At 45.7% G+C, this 13,572-nt stretch overlaps 1 pseudogene; it reads left to right on the forward strand.

Moving 5' to 3' along the window:
- The first annotated feature begins 1,438 nt into the window (after nucleotides 1-1,438).
- Nucleotides 1,439-6,414, forward strand: LOC122234754 (annotated as a pseudogene).
- Nucleotides 6,415-13,572: the final 7,158 nt, after the last annotated feature.

A 13,572-nucleotide genomic window follows, 5' to 3' on the forward strand; every position in this document is an offset into this window, starting at 1 on the left:
ATTGGTGAGGCACAAGACACTTCTCCCTTGGTTCGGTTCCTCCATTCCGGAGTTTTCTGGATCTGATTCCCACACAAGCCAGTGTGTTCCTGGCCTCTCTGCTTCTGCCATTCACTCTGAGTGTGCAATGCCGACAGTTTTTCAGATACTGGCGCTGAACTCCAAGAGGCACTGAGGCAAAGGTCTCTGTCTGTCTCCTGTGATCGCCGAGGCTCCGAACAGCGCTCTGCTGGCCCCTTACCATCCCCAAACCCTACTCAGGTTCTGCTGCAGGGATCTGTGGGGCCTCCCTCTCTTGGTGAGGCTGGAGGGGCCGGAGAGAGGGGCACAGACCTGGGCTTCAGAAGCGTGTGCGATGGTAGTTCTCGGGCTCAGGGAGGAGCAGGACTCGAGACCTGTGAGCCCCTGACACACTTTCCTCCCTGCTCCGCCCAGCCGGGGGTCACCTCACTTCCCCTCGGCTTTCGACATCCAGAGAAGCCTCCCCAGCTGGCTGTACCAGCCCTGCCAACTCCCGTGGGGAGACTGTCTCCCATAGTGCAGTTTCCACACTACGTTAGGTGCGGAAACTAGAGCAGTAAAGAAAAGCCCAGACCCATCTCGACGAAAACCCGCCGGGTGAGAGAAAATGGTTCGGAAAAGCAATTATGACAATATCATGGGCAGAGTGTTCCCATTCAGTGATGCCCGTGACGGGGGCACAGAGGGGAGGGGTCTTGAACGCGAGACTGAAGTTAAGGAAAAGTTTTGAAGGGGTGATCGCAGAGCTGAGCTTTGAAAGCTGAACATAGCTGGCCAGGCGTGGAGAAGGAACAAAGCACAGGTTACTGCAAAGGCTAAGAAAGGGGAGCCTGGATGGCTCAGTCGGTTAAGCGTCCTAGTCTTTTTTTTTTTTTTAAGTTTATTTACTTATTTTTGAGAGAGAGCGAGAGAGAGCGAGAGAGAGCACACATACAAGCAGGGGAGGGGCAGAGAGAGAGAGAGAGAGAGAGAGAGAGAGAAACACAGAATCCAAGGCAGCCTCCAGGCTCTGAACGATTTCGGCTCAGGTCATGATCTCACAGTTTGTGAGTTCGAGCCCTGCATCAGGCTCTGCACTGATAGTGAAGAGCCTGCTTGGGATCCTCTCTCCCTCTCTCTCTCTCTCTCTCTCAAAATAAATAAATAAAACTTAAAAAAAAAAATAAAGAATGGGACCTGGGAGCCGTACTCCTGGATCCAGATCCAGTACTTAAGAACTAAATGACCTCGAGCAAGTTTCTCGACATCTCTTAGCCTCAGTTTTATCATCTATAAAATGGGAAATAATAACCACCTCATATTATTTTGAGAATCAAATGAAATAATGCATATTGCCTGCGAAAAAACATAGGTGCTCAAGAAATCATAAAGGGTTTCTAAAGACATGAAACCAAGGACTCGTTACATAAATAGGGGAATGGCAGGGATGAGGCTAAAGAGGCAGCAGGGTCCGGATGATGCGGGGCTTGTGTGGTAAGTTAAAGAAGCTAGGACTTCACCCCGTAGGCCGTGGGGAGCCACTGAAAGCTGTGGGCAGGAGAAGAGCACGACCAGATTGACATCTTAGCAACATCACTCTGGCCGCACCAGGGAGGATGGCGGCAGGGAACAGAGAGACTTGCTTCGGTCCTGGGAAGGGTTGACTTAGGGACAGTTGGGAGGCAGACGGGCTTCAGAGTCGGGAGCCTGCCCTGTGCGGACGTGAGCATCTGAGAGGCATCAGCGTCAAGAGGGGCAAGAAAGCATTGCCCCTTTGGACTGCAGGGGGAGAAGGAGGCGAGCCTAGGGTTCCTTTCTCCCCACCCTCGCTGATGCTTGTTATCTCTTGTCTTGTTTGATAATAACCATCCAAACAGGTGTGAGGCCATGTCTCACATGGTTGGGGTTTGCATTTCCCTAATGATTAGTAATGTTGAGCACCGTTTTAAAATTTGTTTAATTTTTTAACGCTTATTTTTGAGAGACAGAGCGTGAGCGGGGGAGGGGCAGAGAGCGGGAGACACAGAATCCGAAGCAGGCTCCAGGCTCCGAGCTGTCAGCACAGAGCCCGATGTGGTGCTTGAACTTGAGAACCGTGAGGTCATGACCTGAGCCGAGGTCGGACGCTTAAGTGACTGAGGTGCCCCGAGTGCCTTTTCAATGTCTGTCCTGTTGGAAAAAGGGCCGTTCGGGTCCCTTTAAAAATTTAATTAGCTAATCAATTAACTAATTAATTAATTTTTTAATTTCCATCTGAGTAAGTTAGCATATAGTGCAACAATGATTTCAGGAGTAGCTTCCAAGTGGTTCATCCCCTGTGTGTACCACCCAGTGCTCCTCCCAACAAGCATCTCCGTTAGTGCCCCTTCCCCAGTTAGCCCATTCCTCCTCCCACACCCCATCCAGCAACCCTCGGTGTGTTCTCCAAATTTTTGAGTCTCTTACGTTTTGTCCCCTCCCTGTTTTTATATTCTTTTGGTTTCCTTTCCCTTTGCTTCCCTTCATCTGTTTTGTCTCTTAAATTCCACATATATGAGTGAAGTCATATGGTAATTGTGTCTGACTGGCTCATTTCACATAATGCCTGCCAGTTCCATCCACGTGGCTGCAAATGATCGTTTTGCCACTTTTCACTGGGTTGTTTCTTTGCTGTTGACTTTTAGGAGTTCCCTACATATTTTGGAGGTTAACCCCTTACCAGAAATATGATTTCCAATCTCTCTCCCTCCATACATTGCCTTTTCATCTGGTTGATGGTTTCCTCGGTTGTGCGGAAGCTGTTTAGTTGAAGCTGCCTTTGTTTTTGGCGTATGAATAAACTCTCAGAACTGCTTTTGCCCTGAAGGCACTGGCCAACTCCACAGGGAGCTGCCGCAAAATGGAGCCATAGTTCTGCTCACAGGCCTCGAGCTTGAGAAGATCAGAAAAGCGTAAGTCCAAGGGACCCAACACGCATGCTCAGGGTAAGGTGACACCAGATTTAAACCCACGTTCTTTTGGCACAGGGGAAAGGTTCCTGGAAGGCAGTAAACCAAGCCCAGGCTTCCTGAGGAATAGAACACTGAATTCACACTTCAGGGGTGGTGCGCAGGTAGGAATTTGGCTGCAAGTGGTGTTGGCGCCCCAGGCATCTGGCAAGAGCGAATATCCCTTTGGAAACACAGAAGAGATCTGATTTCTCTGCATTCTCGCCGGTACTTGGTATTACCAGTATTTTTCGTGTTAGCCGGGCCATAAATGGTTAAGCGTATTGTTTGCATTTCCCTAATGGCTAAGGATGTTGAACATTTTATAACCTCTGGTGCAACACCTGTTCATGTATTTTGCCCATTTCTGAAGGGGATTATCTGGGGCGCTTTGTTTGCTTGTTTGTTTATTGCTGAATTCTTAGTATTTTCTAGATTCAAGTCCTTGGCCAGATATGCGCTTTACAAATGTTTTGTCCCAGTCTGCAACTAGTCTTTTCAACATCTTAAGAGGGTCTTTTGTGGAGCAAAAATTTTAATTTTGATACAATTTAAAGCTATCAATTATTCTCTTTGGTGGATCCTGCTTTCGGCGTCAGGTCTAAGAACTTTTTGTCTAGACCAAGGTTCCTCAAAACTCAATTTTCTCAATTTTGAGAATGTGAGGTAAAAGTGAACACAGCAGCTCTGTGTCACTCATTTCTCACTTATCTGTGTAACCATGGTGATGACCCTTGGGCAGACTCAGAACAAAACTCCTGGAACATTCGCACAGCTGCCGGTGAGATGTTATTCCATATGCCCAAAGCAGAGGGTGAAGAGAAAGGCTGTCAGCATGTTTAAAATAAATGTAAGGATTGGGGCGCCTGGGTGGCTCAGTCGGTTAAGCGTCTGACTTCGGCCCAAGTCATGATCTCACAGTTCGTGAGTTCGAGCCCCGCGTCGGGTTCTGTGCTGACGGCTCGGAGCCTGGAGCCTGCTTCGGATTCTGTGTCTCCCTCTCTCTCTGCCCCTCCCCCACTTGTCCTCTGTCTCTGTCTCTCTCTCAAAAATAAATAAACGTTAAAAAAAAAGTTTATTAAAAAGAACTTTGGACCCCAAGACTCGGGTTGTATTCCCTGGGCCAGGACATCTCACATATGTTCCTGCTGTTTGCACATGGAGAAGGTGTGCCTGTGCTACTGTCCCCACAAAGAGATAAGAAAGCACGCATTTGACCTCTCTAGGCTTTGCTTATAAATATCTTTTTCCTGCTGTTCCTGCATTGTATGCTTTGCTGTAATAAATCTTAACCTGAAGTATAACTTTATGTGGGGTCCCGTGGGCTCTGCCAGTGCATGATGGACTAGCTGTGAGACCACTGAGACAGGGGGTTGTTTTTCTTAAAACTAAGAATTAAGTTTGTTTGCTTTTTAAATTAAAAAAGCATTTTTTAATGTTTATTTTTTGAGAGAGAGAGAGAGAGAGAGACTGAGTGGGAGTGGGAGAGGGACAGAGAGAGAGGGAGACACAGAATCCGAAGCAGGCTCCAGGCTCCGAGCTGTCAGCACACAGCCCGATGTGGGGCTCGAACTCATGAAGCTGAGATCATGACCTGAGCAGAAGTCAGATCCTTAACCTATTGGAACACCCAGCCACCCCATTTTTTAAATGTTATTTATTTTGAGAGAGAGAGAGAGAGAAAGAGAGAGAGAGAGAGAGAGAGAGAGAGAGAGAGAGAGAGAGAGAGAGAGAGAGAGTATGTGCACACATGTAAGTGGGAGAGGGGCAGAGAGCCAGGGAGAGAGAGAATCCCAAGCAGGATCCATGCTGTCAGCATGGAGCCCGATTCGGGGCTCGATCCCACAACAGTGAAATCATGATCTGAGCTGAAATCAGGAGTTGGACACTTAGCCAACTGAGCCATGCAGGCACCCCAAGAATTCAGTTTTTTAAATTGTTATAAGACTTCTAAAATCATCTATTTCATAACTGAGCAATTTTGGTAGTTTGTAGCTTTCAAGGAATTGGTCCATTTCATCCAATGGAGTCTGTGGGAATGGCCAATATTTTATTCTTTTTGGTTTTGTTTTCAGAGCATCTTCATGGAAATTATTTGACGTGATTTCTAACTACGACCCGGTGTGGCAGGCAGGGCAGGCGTTACTGTTGGCGTTGACAAAGAAACATAGCTGCTCGGAAGTGCCTGTTTCAGGACCACGTGGACAGAAAATTGCAAAGCTGATATTAGAGCCCAGGGCTCCTGGCTCCAAGCTTCTCTTCTGGCAATAAGGTCCCAACCATCACACCCACGTAATTCTGTTGCCTTCCATCCCTACCTCTCGGCTCTTTCTTAACTGGCTCTTTACTCTCTGCCTAACCTTCCCTTGTCATGCTTTTTCTTGATTGAATCCTATCTCTTAAAAGAATTTTTTTTAATGTTGATTTATTTTTGAGAGAGAGAGAGAGAAAAACAGAGTGTGAGCAGGGGAGGGGCAGAGAGAGAGGGAGACACAGAATCTGAAACAGGCTCTGGGCTCTGAGCCGTCAGCACAGAATCCGACGCGGGGCTTGAACTCATGAATGGAGAGATCATGACCTGAGCCGAAGTTGGATGCTTAACCGACTGAGCCACCCAGGTGTCCCTAGAGACTTTTTTTGATGGTCACAACTGGAAGAGTGCTACTCGCATCTAGTGGGAAGAGGCCAGGGACGCTGCTAAATATCCCACCGATGTCAAGACAGCCCTGTCCAGAACAAAGAATGATCTGGTCCAAATGTCAGTAGTGCCAAGGTTGAGACACTCTGCTCTCATCCTATGCCCAGGGAGGCCTTGTCTGACTCCTAGCTGGCTCTTTGTACGTGACGCAGTTACGCCAGGCCACCAAGGCTGCAATGCTTTGAATTTGTGGTGGACGACTTGTCAATCGGTGGCTTTGTGGGCTACAAGGAGGACAGCGGCTTCCTGCCACGTGGCCCTAAGATAGGACTCTAGATCCCTTTGGATTTTCACATTGAATCCATGGAGATGGAGTTATTTTGCCAATGTCTCAGGGTTGGGTTTCAGGTCCCACACCCTGGCTGGGTGATGGCCTCATCCGCACTTACAGAGTGTGCTGGTCTGAGACTTCAGTGGAAGGTTGGGGGTGGCAGGGTTGTGGTGCTGATGGTGGTGGCTTCTTCCCCCAAGCACTGGAAATCTACTGCCTGTCCGTCATCAACTCCAGGGTGCCCATGTTCTCACAGGTGGCACTTGTGGCTGTCATTCTCACGTGTGCTTTGGAATGACCTCACTGGGTACAACTTAGATGAGGAGGTAACCTCTGGAGCTTCTGGTGATGGTTTTGACCAGGGTGACAATGGCTGGAAAATCGTCCACACGGATGCCCTCCTCTCCCATCCATACCGTGGTCTGCTCTGTGCTATGCTGGTCACGGGTGCCCAGTTCCTCACCTCTGGGCATTGGTGAGATGATAAAAATTAATTAGGGGTTTCTCACGGGGTAGAACTAAGTAGGTCATCTACTTAGTAGAAGGTTTGCAGATCTTCTCTTCTTTTGAAGATGAGGGGCAGACCTAAGGGGTGGGGTGGCTCTAGAGAGGATGAGTATATTCTATGTTAGGGTTTCTGGACAACAGAATTGGGGGTAGATTGCTTTGCTGCAGGCGTTGGGTCTGGAAGAAAGGGGACTGATTCCTCTACGATGTACCGGAAGAGGGACAGGCGAGACCTACACAGGCTTTTTGCTACTCCCCTACCAGCACTGTTATCATGGTGCTGCTGGGCCTCCTCAGTGTGTATCGTCATGAGGCCATTGACTCGGTGCCATCTTGTTGTATGTCCTGACCTGCTGTATCTCTGGCTATGTGTCTAGCCACTTCTACTGGCAGACTGGGGTTGAATGTTGGGTGTGGGACGTCACCCTCACCACTGGTCTCTTCTCTGGAAGAGAAGTCCCTCTCCGACTGCCTTGGCCATGTCCCATAAATCTTGATACGTTCCATTTTCAGTGCAATGTGATTTATTCCTTTGAGAGTTCCTCTTTGACACGTGGATTATTGTGTGTGTCCATGTGTTGGAGGATTTCCTGCTATCTTTCTGTTACTGATTTCTAGTTTGATTCTATTGCGATCAAAGGTCACACTCTGTATGATTTCAATTCTTTTGAATTTGCTGAAATTTGTTTTATGACCCAGGACATAGTCTATCTTGGTGAATGCCCCAGGTGCACTTGAAAAGAATGAGTATTCTGCTGTTCTTGGGTGGAGTGGTTCTATAAATATCAATTAGGTCCTTCTGAATGACAGTGTTGTTCTATATCCTTGCCGGTTTTCTCACTAGTAATTCTGTCTACTGTTGAGACAGTGGTGTTAAAAATCCTCAACTATAATTCCGGATTGGCCTATTTCTCTTTTCAGTTCTATCAACTTTGTTTCATGTATATTGGAATTCTGTTGTTTGGTCCACACTCATTTAGGACCGCTATGCCTTCTTGGTGAATAGATCCTTTTACCAGTATGTGACGTCCTTCTCTATCCTTCGCAATTTTCATTGCTCTGAAGTTTACTTCATCTGTTATCAACATAGCCACTACTGCTTTCTACTGATTGATGTTTGCATAGTGTATCTTTATCCTTTTACTTTCAATCTACATATATCTTTATATTTGAAGTGAGTTTCTTATCTACAGTACATAGTTGGATTGTGTTGTTTTTAAGTGACCAAAAGGCCACCTGGAGCTCCACCCCTTTAAAAAAAATTTATTTGTTTATTTATTTTTGAGGGAGAGAGAGACACAGAGCGTGAGTGGGGGAGAGACAGAGAGAGATGGAGACACAGAATCTGAAACAGGCTCCAGGCTCCGAGCTCTCAGCACAGAGCCTGATGCGGGGCTCAAACTCACAGACGGTGAGATCTTGACCTGAGCAGAAGTCAGACGCTTAACTGACTGAGCCACCCAGGTGCCCTGGAGCTCGACCCTTTGATTCTCCTGGTTTAGCAATTCCAGAGCACAGAACGTGCCTCTCTCCTGGTAGCTCCAGCAGCCTTCCCAAGGAGGCCTCTCATTGGCCTTGGCCCCACTCGTTTTTATTTTAATTTTTTTTAAGTTTATTTATTTATTTTGAGAGAGAGAGAGAGAGAGAGAGAGACAGAGAGAGAGAGAGAGAGAGAGATCACATGCAGGTGAAGGGCAGAGAGAAGGAGAAACAGAATCCCAAGCAGGCTCCCAGCCCTCAGCTCAGAGCCCGATGTGGGGCTCAAACCCATTAACCATGAGATCATGACCTAAGCAGAAGCCAAGAGTCAGACCCTTAACTGACTGAGCCACCCAGGTGCCCATCACTCTTTGTTTTTAACTAGTGCATCCATACCATTTACATTTAATGTAATTTTGGTATGTTAGGGTTTAAGTTTGCCATTTTATTATTTCTTTTCTGGTTTTCATTCCTCTGTTTCCCTTTTCATGCTTTTCTCTGGGTTTCCTGAACATTTCTTAGAATTCCTTTCTGATTTATCTATACTGATTTGGAGTATATTTCTGTAGTGTAAGTGCTTGACATTAAACTTTTGATTGCCGGGGCACCCATTGCAAAGACATCCAGCTCAAATTAACATACTGCCAGGTGGATTGCACAGTTACCAGCAAAACAACCAGGAAGGGACGAGGCCACCCCCACCCATGAAGTTTCCCTTTTAGAAAGCGCTGAGTAACATAGATAACCGGCCACTTGAGTGATCTCATTTCTCCTTTCCTGTGCCCCAATTCCTGCTCTTATGCCATAAATTTGCCAATAAAGAGCCTACCTGTGAAACCCTAGGTACCCCACCCTCAGACCCTAATGAAGGCAGAGCCCCAGGTCCTCTCTCTCCCTCCCTCTCAACCCATGACCTCATGTGTGGCCCTTGGCTGTGCCAGGTTCCCTCCAGGACTTGTATTAAACCTTGTTCTTCAGAGTTCCCTAATGGTTTTGCTGAAGTACATCCCCAAATCACAGTAAGAACAACAGGGCTGGTCCAGCCACAACACCGGCTCTGGTGGTGGTGGAAGGGGGATGTCTACGGGGCTCTGGCATTCCTAACCAAGAACATTACTATCAACAGGCTGGGACTGAAGCAACAATCTCTTTCTATGGTAGTTTTTGCAGTGGTTGCCCTGGGTGTTATACATACATAACTTACTACAACAGCCTACTGGTGTGAAAACACTTAACCATATTATCTCCGTTTAGGTCTCTTTACCCCCCACCCCCATTTATAATTGCCTTACATATTTCTTTCGCATACAATGAGAACCGCATCAGGTGATGATGTTATTATGCTTGTTGCCTTATCTATTAAGCGGAATTTCAAAAAGTCAAGAGAAGGATAATCTATTATGTTTGGCCATCATTTTACCATTATCATTGTTCTTTCTTAATTCCTGATGTTCCACATTTCTTCTTCTATCATGTCCTTTCAGTTTGAAGAACTTCTTCTACTCATTCTTTTAGGGTAGGTTTCTTAGTTCTCCTTCACCTGCAAGTGTAAGTGTCTTTTCTCTTCATTCCTAAAGGATATTTTTGCTGGATATTGAATCCTGGGTTGACAGGTCTTTTTTGTTTGGACTTGAAAATGTTGTGTTACTTCTTTCTGGCTTCCACGGCTTTTGGGGGGAATCTGCTGTCATTTGAGTCATACCGTTAGGTAAGAGACTGTTTCTTTCAAGAAACATCATAGCTGCTTTCAAGATTTTTTGTCTTGAGTTTTCAAAAGTTTGTGTCCTCTTTTCATTTCTTGAATTTGTAGGTTTCTCTCTTTTGCCAAATTTGGGGAAATATCAACCATTATTTCTTTTAATATTTTTTCTGCCCCCCTCTCTCTTCTTCTGGGACTCCAATGACATGAATGGTAGATCTTTTGTTATTGTCCCACAGGTCCCAAAGAGTCTGTGGTTTTTTGTTTGTTTTTTTTTCAGTCCATTTTCTCTATTGTTCAGTTGGGTACTTTCTATCAATCAATCTTCATTTACTGATTCTTGTGTCCCTCAGTCCTGTTATTGAGACTGTTTAGTGAGTTTCTAATTTTGGTTATTGTATTTTTCAGTTCTAAAACATCCATTCGATTCCTCTTAATATCTTTAACTTCTTTGCTAAGATCCCACCCAGGATACAACATTACATTTCATTGTTATTTCTCAGGTTCCTCTTGGATGTGACAGCTTTTCTGACTTTCCTTGGTGTTGATGACCTTGGCAGTTTTGAGGAATCAGGTATTTGGTACAGTGTCCTCACTGGGATTTTTCTGGTGTTTTCTCTTGATTAGATTGGAGTTATGGGTTTGGGGGACAAAGACCGTGATGGAGGTAAAGGGCCATTGTCATCATGTCCGGAGGGTACATACTATCAGCAAGCCTGATCACTTGATGTTGACCTTCGTTGCCTGGCTGGGGCGGGGTCTGTCGGGCTCCTCCTGTGCAAAGCCATCTGCACTTCACCCCTCATCGCAAACTGTACTCTTCGGAAGGAAGTCACTGTGTACAGCTAATATAATTTGTTTCCTTTGTCTTTGTTTTGTTTTGTTTTTTGTTTCCTTTTTTTTTTTTTTTTTACACTTACATCATATCACGTTTTCCTCTTCCAAATTCTGGCTTATTAGAGGAATTAATCTTTTCTGGGCCCATATTTTTCCAAACATTTCATTTTGTTCATTACCCCAATAGAAAGCATTTATGCAGCAAAGATGAAAGGCATGATTCGAGAGACTATTTCTCTTAATAATTCCATGGACTCAAAACCACTGTCCTACCTCAGCCTTTAAATATTAGACTAGCCATTTTTAGGAAAAGCCAAAAAATCCTATGCAGCTGTAAGAACAATGGAATTCTTCTGAATGCTTCTGTTTGTTTCTGGGAAAGTTACCAGAAGAAATGGAATCATTTTCATTTTCTCTGGAAAGTTTTTTTTTTTTTTTAATGTTTATTTTTTGAGAGAGAGTGTGTGAGCAGGAGAGGGGCAGAGAGAGAGGGGCACAGAGGATCTAAGCAGGCTCCGCGCCTAACGTGGGGGTTCAACTCCTGAACCGCGAGACCATGACCTGAGCCAAAGCTGGATGCTCAACTCAATGGACTGAGCCACCCAGGTGCCCCTGGAAAGTTTATTTTAAAAGAAACTTGGATCTTACACATGACTTCCTCACGAATCTCCTAAATTCCAAAAAGGGAAGCACACCTGTTCATGTTGTATTTGTCCTCTTGACACGGAGAGGGCTATTTTCGGATGGCACAGGATGGCAGAACGGTCTGGGCTTTGTGTTGACTTCACAGCATGCGGAGACCTGTGACATTATCATCTTGAGTCCCCATATGTCCACGCCATAGGACCTGAAGCATAATGTTGCCCTTTTATATTCCTAAAGGCCACCCTAAGTTTTGGTTCTGCTTTTATGACATATTTATCAGAACTGTAACTTGATATTGAGTTTCTGGACATGAGTAATTATTAAGAGGAAATTCGACTTTTGCTACCAAATGGTTCCAGGAATACATCGCAGAGGAAAAGGGGGGCTGTCTAAAATGAGGTTATTGTTAGAATATGATCTGTATTCAGGAGGCCCTGTACAGTCCCTGGCATCATGGTAATCTGAGTGACTGTCACCGACTCCCACTTATCCACCTTAGTGGTTATATGAGAGTTTTGAAAAAGAGTGATGAGGCAGTAGCTTTAGCAGATAGGAAGACAACTTATAAAGAAAAATTGCTGGGGCGCCTGAGTGGCTCAGTTGGTTAAACGTCTGAACAGTTCGTGAGTTTGAGCTCCGAGTCAGGCAGGCTCTGCAGCCCGGAGCCTGGAAGCTTCCTCGGACTCTTTCCGCTCTTCCTCTACTCATGATGCGCCGTCTCTCTCTCTCAAAAATAAACATTAAAATTTTTTTTAATTAAAAAGAAAAAAGAAAAATAGCTAAAATAATTACGTACCGGAGAAGGTGCACACATGAAATAGAGATTCAAGAAAAAGACCCACATTCAAACGGGAATTGAACACTTAACAAAAGTAGCATTTCAAAATAGCCGAGACAAGGTAGTTTTGTGCTGAGAGGTGATGGGGGAGGGGAGAGCCAGACCTTTATCTTGATAGGTCCTTACTTCACAGGAAATTTCACATGGAACCAAGATTTTATCATAAAACAATAAAACTCTGAAAGCAGTGGCAAGGGGGATTAACGTTTTAACAACTCTGGAGTGGGGTGGGTGTTTTAATGTGAAAAATTCAGAAGCTATAAAGTAAAAATGTAGTAATCTTCACTGGGTATTAACACAAACTCAAGACACAAATGACCAGTCTGGAAGGATGCTACAACACGACTGACACGCAAAGGGAGAATGCCTTCAATGAACGCAGAACTTCTGCAAAGGGCCAAAGACAAAGATGAACAGAATCAAATGCAAGAGGCAGTGAACACAGGGAAAGACGCCTAAATGTCAGTCACTTCCCACCCACTAGACTGAAATAAGTGAGAATTCCAGGGGTGAGAAGTTCAAGGCCGCAGGGACCGGGCACCTTCCTGAGGCTGGTGCGTCATCTTCAGTACGTGACCCTCCTCCCCACTCCCAGGATGGCTCCCGCGCCTGAAGGTGGCACCTCCAGGACCCTCGAGAAGAAAGGGGGGCGAGGCAGGCAGGGAAAAGGCAAAAGGTTTCTGCTCCAGCCCACCTGCCCCAATCCTTTAATGAGTTTTCATGGAAGCCTGGTTCCGCCTACAGCTCATTTGCTGGCTGCACAGGGGTACGGTAAAGTTACTTTCAACTTTCCTCATGGAAAATGCGTGAATCCTAAGCTTACTCCTTGTGGATCTTTACGCAGTGAACACATCCATTTGAACAGCATCCGGAACAGGGTACAAACAGCCTCCTTACATGTCCCCATGTGCTCCCTCTGAGTCACTAGAGGTTTTTTTTCCTTAAGTTTAATCTGAGAGAGAGAGAGAGAGAGAGCACGCACACGTGGGTGTGGGGAGGGGCTGAGAGAGAGAGAGAGAGAGGGAGAGAGAATTCCAAGTAGGCTCCAGCTGTCAGCAACAGAGCCCAACTCAGGCTCAAACTGACAAACCGTGAGATCATGACTTGAGCCAAAACCAAGAGTTGGATGCTTAACCGACTGAGTCACCCAAGCACCCCTAGCAGGTATTTTTAATGGGTACATTCTCAAGTGTGACCAAAATAGGGTTCACTAAAAAAGAGAAGGAGAATATAAGTAACCAGCCACCTGTCACACGCATCATTTTATAAATTCACCCAAAGGCCACTTTTGCCCTTCGATTTTCTCCCCAAATCTTTCATTCTCGGTCTAAGACATGTTCTGGTTCTTTAAGAGAGAAAGGTTGGTATTTACATTTGCTGTGACCACGAGCAAGCTTGGCCCTGAAGCAGGAACTTTCTGCAGCAGTAGACTCGCAGGTGAATGCAGCGAGAAGGTGCCCGTGGGAGGACGGCCTGGTCCCTGAGCGTGGAGACGTCTGTGAATATGGAGACTTTCCAGAAAACCATCAGGGACCCCATCCCACGAGTGAGATGAATATGGGGATAATTTGCACTTCCACCTGTATCTTTAAAAAGAATTTTTTTAAATGTTTATTTATTTTTGAGAGAGGG

Source organism: Panthera tigris, chromosome E3 (genome assembly GCF_018350195.1).
Source record: "Panthera tigris isolate Pti1 chromosome E3, P.tigris_Pti1_mat1.1, whole genome shotgun sequence".
Lineage (NCBI taxonomy): Eukaryota > Metazoa > Chordata > Mammalia > Carnivora > Felidae > Panthera > Panthera tigris.